This window comes from Neolamprologus brichardi, chromosome 17 (assembly GCF_056152115.1).
Source record: "Neolamprologus brichardi isolate AB-2024 chromosome 17, ASM5615211v1, whole genome shotgun sequence".
NCBI classification, from domain to species: domain Eukaryota; kingdom Metazoa; phylum Chordata; class Actinopteri; order Cichliformes; family Cichlidae; genus Neolamprologus; species Neolamprologus brichardi.
In genome coordinates, this window is record NC_142120.1 from 33724187 (window position 1) to 33739782 (window position 15596).

The 15596-nt window shown below is 40.8% G+C and overlaps 1 pseudogene across 1 annotated transcript; it reads right to left on the minus strand.

Moving 5' to 3' along the window:
- Positions 1-2253: 2253 nt before the first annotated feature.
- Positions 2254-15032, minus strand: LOC102795148 (NXPE family member 3-like; annotated as a pseudogene). The gene is made up of 6 exons (XR_015716690.1): positions 14978-15032; positions 12632-13084; positions 6482-6774; positions 6146-6216; positions 3996-4198; positions 2254-3908 (listed from the first exon to the last, which is right to left on the minus strand). The product of XR_015716690.1 is annotated as an NXPE family member 3-like (transcript).
- Positions 15033-15596: the final 564 nt, after the last annotated feature.

Below are 15596 nucleotides of genomic sequence, written 5' to 3' on the forward strand. Positions count from 1 at the left end.
AGAATTATATTTGTTCGCAGATGTTGGCAGCTATCGGCGAATAGTTATCAGCTATTTTGAAACAAAAAAATACACTTTTTATCCATAACAAGAACTCCATAACAGCAAATGGACTGTACAACAGAAAATACAAATGCTATTTAAGGTCTCCTCACAAGAATGATAAGAAAAATAAACTAAGCCAATATGGCATGTTTGTTAATGGATTGGATTTATATAGCGCTTTTCAAGGCACCCAAAGCGCTTTACAATGCCACTATTCATTCACTCTCACATTCACACACTGGTGGAGGCAGCTACAGTTGTAGCCACAGCTGCCCTGGGGCAGACTGACAGAAGCGAGGCTGCCATATCGCGCCATCGGCCCCTCTGGCCAACACCAGTAGGCGGTAGGGTAAAGTAGACCAAGGACACAACAACCAGGACAGAGAGCCCGGGGATCTTCCGGTTACAGATATGCTTCCCAACCACCTGAGCCACGGTGACCCCACAATACAGAGACACACGTGTTAATATGATCTCTGGTTTCCCACTCAGAGACACAGGTCTCCGAGTGTCCAGCATTCAGACGGCTACCTGAGGACACTCATGTGAGAGAAAATCTGCCCACAGATATGTAGAGCCAAATACTGTCAATAAGGCCTCTTCAATGTTCTGAAGACAGTTAAACTTCTCAGGTAGTGACGTCCAGCAGGTGAAAATGCAAGCTCCATGAACACGCACAGCTGTGGATGATGTGCACCGCTGGCCCGGCCATTTATTTTTTGATGCACCTTCTCAGATTAATTCACTGCATGTCGTGCCCAGGGCTGGACTGGAACAGAAAAACAGCCCGGGCATTTTGACTAGAGACCGGCCCACCAGGTATTACAGCCTTAAAGCCTTTGAATGAAAACAAACGCTGTTGTGACAGCGATGTACACTGTCTTGTTGGTATATGTATGATTTCTATACATTTTACATCAGATAAAAACTTTGGTTGTAAGATTCAGATAATTATTTAATAACAGCCAGACATTTTAAATGAAAATAAGAAAGTATTTCTTTGTGCCCCCCTTTCCCTGTTAATACCCAACCTGGCCCCCCAGGCAAAACTTTGCTAGATCCACCCCTGCACAGTTACCAGCTGTCAGCTATTTAGAAAAGGATCCTGGTGTTATTAGCAGTGTTGGGACCAGTGTTGGGTAAGTTACTTTAAATTAGTAACTTAGTTACATTACTAGTTACTTCTATCAAAAGTAACTCAGTTACTTGAAGTTACTCGTTACTTTCAATGTAACTAGTTACTAGGGAAAGTAACTTTGGTTTTACTCAGAATTCTCTTGTTAATGTGTTGCTTCCGTAACTGGATACCCAGCGAGATTGCCAGTCTTCGCGCTTGCTTACTTGCCACAAGTGCACTGTGCCACCTACCAATAGAAAGGAAAAAATAATCTGCATATTTCCACGAGAGAAGTCCCACGCCTGGACCGTCATTGACTGCTGCCATGATTCTAGCCTACGTCACAGCGTCATGTGCGCCTTTTACATCCAACACAAAAACTGCAGTCGTGGTGCTTTCGATTGTACTCAGAACTCTGAAATTCTGCCTTCTGAATAGGAAGATGTAGGTAACACCAGACTGCAGATGAGCTGCATACAGGGCTGGACTGGGACAAAAAATTGGCCCGGGCATTTTGACTAGAGACCGGCCCACCATTATAGGAAAAATCATAAAGCCTTTGAATGAAAACAAACGCTGTTGTGACAGTGATGTACACTGTCTTGATGGTATATATGTATCAATCTATCAATCGTTTGTTGTAAGATTCAGATATTATTTTTTTTTAAAGCTAGACATTTTAAATGAGAATAAGAAAGAAAAGTATTTCCTTGTGCCCACCTCTGCCTGTTAATGCCCTACCTGGCCCACCTGGCAAAACTTTGCTAGACCCGCCCCTGCACAGTTACCAGCTGTCAGCTACCTAAAAAAGGATCCTGGTGTTATTTGTCTCTCAGAAACAGTTCATAACTTCCCTTCAACTCATTCATGTCACCGAAAGGGTAAACCTGTTTCTCCATCACCTGTTCAGCTCTGATGATTCAGTAAGGACATCTCCTGGTTTCATCTTCATGTTTCCCTCTCACCAGATAACCAAACCGATATCAGGACCAGCAGCTTTTACAGCTGTGGCTCCAGCAAACATCAGCTGATACTAGAAATTAATATTAAATAAATTCTAACAACAGCTGATCAAGCTTAAACATGCTGCTGTTGTTTAGCGCGACATCTACTTGTTTCCTCTTTCTGGCGCAAAGTGGGCGATAAACAAACAAGAGAGAAAAGCCGATCAGCTGATCATTGATCAGTTTCATGATTGAAGTAGCAACAGAAGAGGGAGGCGGAGAGAATGAGAGAAGAAGAGGCAGCTGTGCAGCAAAGACACAGAATAACTCCAGCTTTGTGTCTTTTTCATTGTAGCTGAAGTCCAGGACAAACGGCACCCTTCTCAGCTCAACACGAAACGCGTAATAATTTCTCTGAATGCGGGAGGATTCCATCTTTTTACGGAACAGTTGGCAACTCTACTAACTAACCTTATGACTAAAATAAAGTTCACTATCAGTAACATCATAGCACCCACCCAGCTGTATAGAAACTCTGTCATGCTAGCTAGCACGCAGTACGAGTTATTGTAACTGACTGTAAAAAGTCAGGACAACAAAAATAAACTCCACCTAAACTTGGTTTATATCTGACCCAGATAGACTGCAGGTCATAACTTCTTACCTGAAGTTCAGTTCACCTGACACTCGGACTGGCGGGCACCTCCGATCTCCCTCATCCACCTGCTGGCCTCCACCACTTGTTAATTTTACTGAATCTGTGGAAGCTCCGCGATGCCACCACCAAACAACTGAGTTATTTTTACACACCGACCAATATCTGGCCAATCCACCACCTTTCATTGTTTATACGGTTACAAAAATAAAATAAAATAAATCGTCGGTCCACCGAGCAAATGGCCGATGGCCAGTCCAGCTATGGCCGTGCCACCAATTAACCCTTCAGGGTTAACTGCCACAGTTGGCACGCGTGCCTAGGGTTGCTGACCCCTGCACTATACAAATACAGGCCATTTACCATTTACCACTGCTAACTAGGCAGCTCATTCTCTTTCTATGAAGATATAAAACATCTCGAGTTCACCTTAAATATGTATAAACCAAATTCTAATAGATTGTTAACACAATCCCAATCCTACACTCTACTGTTTACTGTAGTTAATTTAGTTCAAGTAGATGGTAAATAAATGTGTGTGCATAGACTGCTACCCCCCCCCCCCCCCACACACACACACACGCACACATCTAACCATCCTTTTCAGGGCATATGTACGACAGGAGAACATTAATCATGTTCTTAATAATGGGAGGTTGTGGGTGGAGTTCTTGGGGCAGGTGGTGGGCAATGACCATCTCCCAGGCATTCACCAGATGGACATTCAGTCCTTTGAATATGGCCTTGAGCACTTTGAGTTGCTGCAGCGTGTACCAGTCACTGTTAGTAGATGAGTGAAGGAAACATGTTAAAGATTTGGGGTTTCCGGTCCGAATAACCACCAGTGTGTCTGGAGCCCTGGACAGCAGCCGCACCACTGCCCTGCGGATGGACAACATCCGCCGGATGTAGAACTCCAAGGGAAAAGTGGCAAAGTGTGCCCAGATTCCAAGTACTACAACGGTTTTGCTGCCTCCAACCATGTTGTCTAACTCGTTGGCAATATAATGCATCTCAATGGCTGGGACAGTAGTGCTCCGGAGAGGAGGACCGTGGCAGCAGTACTTCACCATGATGTTGTGTGTAAAGTTCAGGGCCATGAAAGGTCCAGCTTGTTTCTCACTATTCAGGTCAAACTCCTTGAGATCTGAAAGTATTACAGAGGAAATAATGCGTGTGATAAGGTGTCTAAAGAAAATCAGAGGGGTGCCTGAAAGGGTTGTGGGGTAATTACCTGGTAATGTTGCTGTAAGGTGTTCAAACCACTGCCTAATGGTGGAGTCTCCATACATATGAACCACCTTGCCTTTCAGTGAGTGATGGCCAAGGAAGTGTTGAACTGACGAATTTTTGTGCCACCTAGTCCTTGCCAAACATCTTGGTAGTAATAGCCCGAGGGTCCAGACTCCTCACTGCTGCTCTTCTCCTCTGACTGTCCTGAGAACAAGTCAACAGACACGCTATGTGACTATTTTTGAGTTATTAACAAGAAAAGACCCAAACAAACTCTTTCTTTTACCTGTATGAGTGAATGAAATTTAATATTACTTATAATTTTAATTTTATAAGACAGCTGGTTGCTGTAGTTTTCTAACCTCACTCAAGTTGAAGTACAGTTAGTTTGTTTATGACTTTTTTTTAGTCCCAAAAAATATAAGTACAGTACACTGGTGATTACCTAATTTAAATGTTTACCATCCACTGTTGAAAATCATCTTATCATGCTTTTATGCACCACTATGACTACTGCTGCTGTAATTAGATCACTTCCTGGAAGTCCCATCACTTTCATGTGCAATCTTAGAAACGTGGCGTCAAACCAGATACTTATTCTAGATGGCATTATTTTGACCTCCAGTGACACTGTAAGGAAACTTGGAGTCATGTCCCTCAATGCACATATTAAACAAATATGTATGACTGCTTTCTTGCATTAGTGCAGTATCTCAAAAATGAGAAATCCTGTCTCAGACTGATATGGAAGAATTAGTTAATGCATTTATGAATTCTAGACTGGACTACTGAGATTCATTAATATCAGGATTGCCTAAAAATCTCCGAAAAGCCTTCAGTTGATCCAAAATACTGCAGTGAGAGTACTGACAGATACTTAAAAAAGAGAACATATTTCTCCCATATTGACTTCTCTTTATTGGCACCGGTTACAGCCTTAATTAAATTTAAAGCCCTTCTCCTCACATACACGGTCTGGAATTATCAGGTCCTCTCTTATCTTAAAAACCTCATAATACCATATCACCACAATAGAGCACTTCACTCTCAGACTGCTGGTTTATTTGTGGTTCCTAGGGTAGAACAAATTGCAAAAACAATTGCCTCAAGCCACTTTGTATTATAACGTAAAGTCCCTACAATAATACAGAGAAAACCCCAATGATCAGATGACCCAATATGAGCGAGCACTTGCTGACAGTGGGAAGGAAAAACTCCCTTTTAACAGGAAGAAACATCCAGCAGAACCAGGCTCAGGGAGGGGCAGACATCTGCTGTGACCAGATGGGGGTGAGAGGATGAGGACAATATAAAATACATGCTGTGGAAGACAGTCAGAGATTAATAATAACTAATGATTGAATGCAGGTGAGTCAAAAAAAAAATAGTGAATCATAGGAAGCCCCAAGCAGCCCAGACCTATTGTAGAATAACTAAGGAAGGCTTCAGGGTCACCTCATCCAGTGCTAACTATATGCTTTAGCAAAAAAGAAGGAAAAAAGCTTTCAGGACCCACCTTTGTGGAATCAACTCCCAGTTTGTATTTTGGATACAGACACCCTGTTAAGATTCAGCCGTGACCCAACACTTTTCAGTTAAACTCTCTGTAGTTTCCCTCCCCCCAAAATTGTAGATAAAGTGGGAGGTCAACCAGGAGTTGTACAATAATCTCCTAAACCGCCCGAGGGAGAACATTCGGCAGACACAACCTAAACCGTGGGCCTTGACGGCACACTAACATGTCCTAGAATGGAGGGCATTGAAAACACAGGAATTTTTTTTAACTACACAGACATATCTGACCCAAAATAAGTGCAAGGGAACAGAATGGGACATCCAGGGAGCAATCTATAACTAACTAAATCTTTGAAAATGGGTTTAAGATGAACAAAAAGACAACACTCAAGAAGACGGATCAGCCTAATATAAATCAGTTGAGGTCAGTTCCCAGAACTTTCTGACCATACCTCACATTTTTATAATAAACCTCTTTATTCTGGGAATAAGAACTGTTGAAGTTCATTTCATCCACATGTTATGAACTATCCATACAGAGGAATAGTTACACTGTTAGTAGTTAATTCAAAATCCATAAACTATTAAATGTTCTACAAATGTTTATTTAATATAGGTGTTAACATCTGGCTTTACCTTTCATTTTTGGAAAAATGGTGACACCTGCAGGTCCTGAAGCTCGAATGGAGACTTTCAAGTTGACGCCACTGAGGCAAAGCACACACAATAAAAGCTCTTAAGAAAAGTTTAAAAGGTTTTTAAACTAGAAATTTATTAGAGACGGCAGGCAGCAAAAACAGATTAAATCATATTAAACATTAAATAGTTGACAGGGAAACTGGCTAACACACAACAGTGAAGCATTTTCCAGCTGGAGAAAAAGATAGTTCCCTCTTTTTGCTGTGGAGAGTAAAACAAAGAAAAAGATTGACGTTTATACTTTTACACTAAGGACATAAAAGAAATCGTCACCTCTGAAAAAGCTTCTCCATGGTTGTGATGCTTTGTTGATATCCTCCATTGAAGTAATTCATTCTGGCATCACAACTCAGGTTATCTGGCTTGTAGCAGAACCAGGGCTCGCCTGTATGGAGGTCAGTGAAGTTGCACAGAGACTTCTGGGTTGGACGCAAACATATGTTACAGGTGGTAGTTTCAGTGACTGAGCCTGACTGGAAGACGCTCTTAAAGAAAATCCTGTCAGGGTGTTCTCTGTTCAGCCTGCGCAGCTCCATGACCGCCTCACTGGGGTGAACCAGTGTCACCTGTAGAAAACAGACTCAGAGTTTTGCAACTAGATTTCAGAGAAATTACTACAACCTTTGAATACAGCATCTTGATTCATGCTCAATCATCCCAGTAAGGAAATCCCAGAAAGTTGATTCAGTTCATCTGGATGTTTTCAGTGGGAGAAACGTTTCGTCACTCACCCAAGTGACTTCTTCAGTCTCAGCTGACTGCAGGTTTCCCCAACCTTATAAAAAGGGCATCTCCATGAAACTGAAGAAGTCACTTGGGTGAGTGACAAAACATTTATCCCACTGAAAAAACTACATACAGATAAATGGAATCAACTTTTGGGGAATTTGCATTTCTGGTTGGTGGTAAGTAATTCATTCAGATTATATGCTGGCAAAAAGAAACAGTGCCAATGGAAAGAAAACTTTTGTCAGGGTCAGCATTCCATTCCCCTGGTTCAAGTAGCATTAAAGACTAACTATTTAGTAAGGGCTATTTACAGTGGGTGGAGATACACAGCAAACAACCTTGGGTTGGAATTTAACCCATCTGCTCTATTTAGCCTTGGAAGACATGGTTGCCTAAACTGGTGCCTAAATTTCTTAGCATTTTATTAGAATTGTCTAACAGCTATGGTTCAGTGGCAAAGATGAGTTGGCTATATTTCATAAGCAAGCAATGATCATTAAATATTTGCAGCAAAGGTCTGTTGGGGAAGCAGCAAAATAATTTGTTTTGTAACAGATAGAATTCTTGTTTCCGTTAAAGCATATTTTGTCATCCAGCCCAAACCCAAGCTAGTGGAGGCTCTGGAGGAAATAATTTGTTTTTAAAGCTTCAGCTTTTGGCATTGAGGTCATGACCATACCTTGCTAGTTAGCAAGGAGCACCATACTTTGCATTCATTACATGGGCTTACTACAAACATGCTAACTTAGCTCGTAGCCGACCCGTTAGCACCATGGCTACTTCACCTGTCCCTTCTGCACTTTCTTGCTCATTGTGTCAGATGTTTAGTTACTCCTCGGCCTCCTTTAGCAGTAATGATATCTGTAACAAATGTAGCATATTTTCAGCTCTGGAGGCCAGGATTACTGAACTGGAGACTCGGCTTTGCACCCTGCTATCACCCTTAGCTAGCCAGGCCCCTGTAGCTGGTGCAGCCGAAGATAGCGTAGGCCCCGCTAGCTGTTCCCCGGCAGGTCCCAAGCAGCTGGGGAAAGACGGCTGGGTAACGGTGAGGAGGAAGCGTAGTCCTAAACAGAAGCCCCAGGTACACCACCAACCCGTTCATGTGTCTAACCGTTTTTCCCCACTCTGTGACACACCCGCTGGGGGTCAAACTCTGGTAATTGGTGATTCTGTTCTCAGACATGTGAAGCTAGAGACACTGGCAACCATAGTCAATTGTCTTCCAGGGGCCAGAGCAGGCGACATTGAAGGAAATTTAAAACTGCTGGCTAAGGGTAAACGTAAATTCAATAAAATCATAATTCACGTCGGCAGTAATGACACCCGGTTACGCCAATCGGAGGTCACTAAAATCAATATTGAATCGGTGTGCAACTTTGCCAAAACAATGTCGGACTCTGTAGTTTTCTCTGGTCCCCTCCCCAATCAGACCAGGAGTGACATGTTTAGCCGCATGTTCTCCTTAAATTGCTGGCTGTCTGAGTGGTGTCCCAGAAATGATGTGGGCTTCATAGATAATTGGCAAACCTTCTGGAGGTAACCTGGTCTTGTTAGGAGAGATGGCATCCATCCCACTTTGGATGGAGCAGCTCTCATTTCTAGAAATATCGACAAATTTATTAAACCCCTCAAAACATGACTATCCAGAGTTGGGACCAGGAAGCAGAGTTGCAGTCTTACACGCCTCTCTGCAGCTTCTCTCCTCCTGCTACCCCCCCAAAAACCCATCTCCATAGAGACTGTGTCTGCTTCCAAAAAGACAAAAAACAAACTAAAAACCAGCAACAAACAACTTAAACATTTACAAAGAAAGAACAATACAGTATCCACATCTGAACCAAAGAGTAAAACAGTGAAATGTGGATTATTAAATATTAGGTCTCTCTCCTCCAAGTCTCTGTTAGTACATGACTTAATAATTGATCAACAAATTGATTTACTCTGCCTTACAGAAACCTGGTTGCAGCAGGATGATTATGTTAGTTTAAATGAATCAACACCCCCGAGTCATTCTAACTACCAGAAATCTCGAAGCACAGGTCGAGGGGGCGGTGTGGCAGCAATTTTTCACACCAGTCTATTAATTAATGAAAGACCAAGACAGACTTTTAATTCATTTGAAAGCCTGATGCTTAGCATTGTCCACCCCAGCTGTGAAACTCAGAAACCAGTCTTACTTGTTATCATCTATCGTCCACCTGGGCCTTACACAGAGTTTCTGTCTGATTTCTCAGACTTTATATCTAATTTAGTTCTGAGCTCAGATAAAATAATTATTGTGGGTGATTTTAACATCCATGTTGATGCTAAAAATGACAGCCTCAACATGGCATTTAATCTGTTGTTAGACTCAATTGGTTTCTCTCAAAATGTAACAGAACCCACCCACCACTTTAATCACACTCTAGATCTTGTTTTAACATATGGCATAGAAACTGAACATTTAACAGTGTTTCCTGAAAACCCTCTCCTGTCTGATCATTTCTTGATAACATTTACATTTACAATAATTGATTACGCAGCAGTGGAGAGTGGACTTTATCAAAGTAGATGTCTTTCTGAAAGCACTGTAACTAAGTTTAAGAATATAATCCAGCCACTGTTATCATCGTCAATGCCCTGTACCAACACAGAGCAGAGCAGCTATCTGAACGCTACCCCAACAGAGGTCGATTATCTTGTTAATAATTTCACCTCCTCACTACGTACGACTCTGGATACTGTAGCTCCAGTGAAAACTAAGGTCTCTAATCAGAAGTACCTGACCCCGTGGTATAATTCTCAAACACGTACCCTAAAGCAGATGACTCGTAATCTGGAGAGGAAATGGCGTGTCACAAATTTAGAGGATCATCATTTAGCCTGGAGAAATAGTTTGTTGCTTTATAAGAAAGCCCTCCGCAAAGCCAGAACAGCTTACTACTCATCACTGATTGAAGAAAATAAGAACAACCCCAGGTTTCTCTTCAGCACTGTAGCCAGGCTGACAAAAAGTCAGAGCTCTTTTGAGCCAACCATCCCCTTAATGTTAACTAGTGATGACTTCATGAACTTCTTCACAAATAAAATTTTTATCATTAGAGAAAAAATTACCAATAATCATCCCACAGATGTAATATTATCTACAGCTACTCTTAGTACCATTGATGTTAAGTTAGACTCTTTTTCTCCAATTAATCTTTCTGAGTTAACTTCAATAATTACTTCCTCCAAACCATCAACGTGTCTTTTAGACCCCATTCCTACAAAACTGCTCAAAGAAGTCCTGCCATTGATTAATTCTTCGATCTTATATATGATCAACCTATCTCTAATAATCGGCTATGTACCACAGGCCTTCAAGGTGGCTGCAGTTAAACCTTTACTCAAAAAGCCATCTCTAGACCCAGCAGTCTTAGCTAATTATAGGCCAATCTCCAACCTTCCTTTCATATCAAAAATCCTTGAAAGAGTAGTTGTCAAACAGCTAACAGATCATCTGCAGAGGAATGGTTTATTTGAAGAGTTTCAGTCAGGTTTCAGAGTTCATCACAGCACAGAAACAGCTTTAGTGAAGGTTACAAATGATCTTCTTATGGCCTCTGACAGTGGACTCATCTCTGTGCTTGTCCTTCTTGACCTTAGTGCAGCATTCGATACTGTTGACCATAATATCCTATTAGAGCGATTAGAACATGCTGTAGGTATTACAGGTATTGCACTGCAGTGGTTTGTATCATATCTATCTAATAGACTCCAATTTGTGCATGTAAATGGAGAGTCCTCTTCACACACTGAGGTTAATTATGGAGTTCCACAGGGTTCAGTGCTAGGACCAATTCTGTTTACATTATACATGCTTCCCCTAGGCAGCATCATTAGAAGACATAGCATACATTTTCACTGCTATGCAGATGACACCCAGCTCTATCTGTCCATGAAGCCAGATAACACACACCAATTAGTTAAACTGCAGGAATGTCTTAAAGACATAAAGACTTGGATGGCCACTAACTTTCTGCTTCTTAACTCAGATAAAACTGAGGTCATTGTACTCGGCGCTGAAAAGCTTAGAAATATGGTATCTAACCAGATTCTTACTCTGGATGGCATTACCTTGGCCTCCAGTAACACTGTGAGGAACCTTGGAGTCATTTTTGACCAGGATATGTCCTTCAACGCACATATTAAACAAATATGTAAGACTGCGTTCTTCCATTTGCGCAACATCTCTAAAATTAGAAATATCCTGTCTCAGAGTGACGCTGAAAAACTAGTTCATGCATTTATTACTTCCAGGCTGGACTACTGCAATTCATTATTATCAGGATGTCCAAAAAACTCACTGAAAAGCCTTCAGTTAATTCAAAATGCTGCAGCAAGAGTACTGACAGGGACTAGAAAGAGAGAGCAGATTTCTCCTGTTTTGGCTTCCCTTCATTGGCTTCCTGTTAAATCCAGAATTGAATTCAAAATCCTGCTCCTCACATACAAGGTCTTAAATAATCAGGCCCCATCTTATCTTAATGACCTTGTAGTACCATATCACCCTATTAGAGCACTTCGCTCCCGCTCTGCAGGCCTACTTGTTGTTCCTAGAGTATTTAAAAGTAGAATGGGAGGGAGAGCCTTCAGTTTTCAGGCCCCTCTTCTGTGGAACCAGCTTCCAGTTTGGATTCGGGAGACAGACACTATCTCTACTTTTAAGATTAGGCTTAAAACTTTCCTTTTTGCTAAAGCATATAGTTAGGGCTGGACCAGGTGACCCTGAATCCTCCCTTAGTTATGCTGCAATAGATGTAGGCTGCCGGGGGATTCCCATGATGCATTGAGTTTTTCCTTTCCAGTCACCTTTCTCACTCACTATGTGTTAACAGACCTCTCTGTATTGAATCGTATCTGTTATTAATCTCTGTCTCTCTTCCACAGCATGTCTTTTATCCTGTCTTCCTTCTCTCACCCCAACCGGTCGCAGCAGATGGCCGCCCCTCCCTGAGCCTGGTTCTGCTGGAGGTTTCTTCCTGTTAAAAAGGAGTTTTTCCTTCCCACTGTCGCCAAAGTGCTTGCTCATAGGGGGTCATATGATTGTTGGGCTTTTCTCTGTATCTATGAAGCGCCTTGAGGCGACATTTGTTGTGATTTGGCGCTATATAAATAAAATTGAATTGAATTGAATTGAATTAACTTTAGTGCTAATAGTTTTCTCTTACTGCAGAAACGGAACACGATCATGAAGTATAACCCGAAACCACATTCCCCCTCCATTACAGTTGCCATTAACACAAAAATAAGCAATATAAACATCACAATCTATGAGAAGTTTGGAAGTCAGTCTCAGTTCCTTTTGGGGAACACATTTTTGCAGCACCTCCTCATTAGTTTCTTTTTTCACCCCCAGATTGCTGCTCATTATTGCATAAGAATGAAGTGACTGTTTGGTCTTAGCATTTGTCCTAATGTCAATAGCTAAAAGTAGGGGTAACAGACAAATTTGCAAATTTGCGAAGTAGGTTTCTTTATGCCAACGCCAACAGGAAGCTAACATTTTACATCAGCTTGAAACCTTACTTTACTATTAAGTCTTTGTCTAGAGAAATGGGAAGATCTATTTTTCTAAACATTCCAGTGACTGAAAAAAAGAAAGAAGGGATGTTGACGTTTAAGCTTACAATGCCTTCAACCACATGTAAAATGATACATTTTCTTAATCACCTGGACTTGTGCACTTCCTTTCCAGAGTAACAAGAATACAGCTGTGTAGGAGCCATTTAGATGATCCACCACTTCTCCTGCAACACCCGCACCGATAGTTGGGTTGTGCAGCCGGGCAAGTAAAACGTCTCCTCCAAACTTTTTTGGTCGGCCCTGAAAGTCCTTCATGTTAATCATAACCTCCAGCTTATCTCCTATTCGCCACTGGCCCCCTCCCCTCTTTGGAAGAATGGTGAAGGTGCTGTGGTCTGGATCACTGGTCTTTTCCAGGGAAAGAGGAAATGATAAAGGTGGCGTTTCAGGCCAAGTAATAGACTCTAGCAGGAGGTCTTCTTCTTGAGCCTCCTTAGGGGACAGCGGTTTTAACTTGCAGAAGTCATAATGCATGTCAGTAGACAGGGTAACAGCGGCAGGCCTTGAGAATATGCTGATGGTCTTCATTTTATTCTGAAACTGCAATATTAATCATTGAATTAAAACATGCAATACAATTCAGTACACCTAGAATCAACATGTTCCATTATCCAGTTTAAGACAATGAAATCTGAATAGGGCTCTGAGAGCTGGAAACAAAAACATTTCATACAAAGCAAAAGTTGCAGATTTTGAAGCTGCTTAGTTGCCATGGTAAATTTTAAAAAGAGGTAAATACTAAACATAGTTGAAAACTGTTAAAAATTCTTCTCATGTGATAAGGCAACAAAGCTATTCTTTGTACATAAATGAATAAATAAAAATCCTTAAAATATATGCATTACCAATTTAACTAAGCCAAGAAATACACAGATACAGATTACACTCCGCTCTCTATGATAAGGGAAACTAAATGCAGTTGTAACAAATGTGGTTACCAGCAGAAATGTTGCCTTTCAGAAAATCACCAGGATTTGAATCTTATAATACCAATGTTTATAATGTGAGATACAAAATTGATTTAAATTTGGAAGGACTAATCAGCACTCTCCAATGAGTTGATTTTACCATAAACCTCACATACAAGGCTACATTAATTACTAGCTTACAACAGGGTTGCCAGGTCAGGGTGACACATCCTTCCTAACAAGAACTAAAGGACTAAAAAAAATAATTAAATAGAGATAAATAAAAAAGTAAGTTTAAAAAGTAAAAAAAGTTATCTCGTGTTGCAGATTAAATATTAGTATATTTAGTATTTTTGCACCACCAACAAGATGATTGTCGAAGGGCTACATCCAAAAACATGACTATTGTGGGGAGTGGTTTGTGGCTCCGCTGCAGGGGAGGGGTAGAGCAGTGGGTTTTTCAGGGTGTGGTGAAAGATGGAGGCTGATTCACACACCTGACCTCATCATCTAATCATGTTTCCCCTTTTAAGGATGTTTCCGGGAGAGTGGTGTGTGCTACTTTAAAACTGGAAAATAAAGGATCTTTAAAAGCTACAATTCTGTGGTCATCGGCTCGTTCATTGTCACATTTACCTATTTAATCTAAAACCTATATAGCAGATGAAAGTCGTGTGAAAGCACTGTATGACCTGACAATTGCATCTGACACATCATACCTACATTATTCATTTAATCTTTTTTTTTCAACACAAAAAACTGTAGTCACTAATTAGAAAAACACAAGTTCTTACCTCCAGGGCGTTCATGATAAATAACACCAGGAAAAAAAGAATGAAGAAAAGGAAAATCCAGGCACATTTTGGGAGTCTAGTAAAGGCCTGTCGTTTACAAACTTGGAACTTCATGATTGGTAAACAGTCCACATCTCTGGCTGCAGTGTTGCACTATGACCAGTTCACCAGATACTAGATTTTATGAATGAAATTAAAACAAAAACAATAACAAAGTATATTCAAAGTATATGTTAAAAAACAAAACAAAATGCAGTTGCAAATCCTCTCTCAGTTACAAATGGTTTAATTACTGAAACCAATATATTCTGTTAAACTGACATTATTTTTATTTTTTTTTTATTGACTCATCAGAATATGCAGCTGTGGAGGATAAAAGTCTTGATGTAAGTAGCAGTTAATGTGTAAAGAGTTGTAAAGACATAAACTTTTTTTTGATTTATCAAACAAGTGGAAAAGAAAAGTCTTGTTGAGATCGTAGAAATAAGTGCTCCCTAATAAATGTCCTCGGTTCAGACGTGTGTCAAAGATGTACACGTCTACAGTTTAAGGAACAAATGAGTAAGACACAAGCAGAAGTGAAAAGGGCAATATTTTTCTGTAGAAAAATGTCACACAGCGTAAAATCGCACAAAATCCCCTACAAAGCACACAAGTACATTAATAATGTATTGTAATGCTAAACGAATCTCACTTTCACATTTACTTCTCAAGTCTATAGCACATCTTACCTCGACGGAGGAGATTCTTTTAGCGAGAACCAGCGCTGAAGCTGATTGCATTGATTTGCTGTTTGCCCAGTTGTGACACAATGAATCAAATACATACTAAAAGTTAATTATTATCCAAGAGCGACTGTACTCTGTCCACTGCAAATTAATGCAAAGGGGAAAATGCAAATCTTCCCCTGAGTCCCTGGTAGTCTTTTTCTTGGCCCACCCTGTTAAATTTACTGAAGTATGATGTTTATATTAACCTTACACTTTGTAAATTTATAACATAAACAAAAAAAAATCAGAGTGAAGTCATACTTTTTCACAGCACTGTAGTTATGTTCAATCCTGCTCTGATTCTTTCTCCTCACTCAAATGTTTCTGGTAAAAATCTCTGTGTTGGTGTGCGCACATCTTGTCATGGTTTTAATTGAATATGTAGGAAAAGAGTTCATTAATCCTGTTCTTAATAGTGGGTGGTGGTGGGCGGATGCTGTGGGCCAAGCTCATCTGCCAGGCGTCCACCAGATGGACATTTAGTTACAGTTAGTAATTGCCTCATCAAAGCTTTGTGGTTTACAGTCCGAATGACTACCAGTGCACCTGGAGCCGTGGATAGCAGCTGCACCATCGCCCT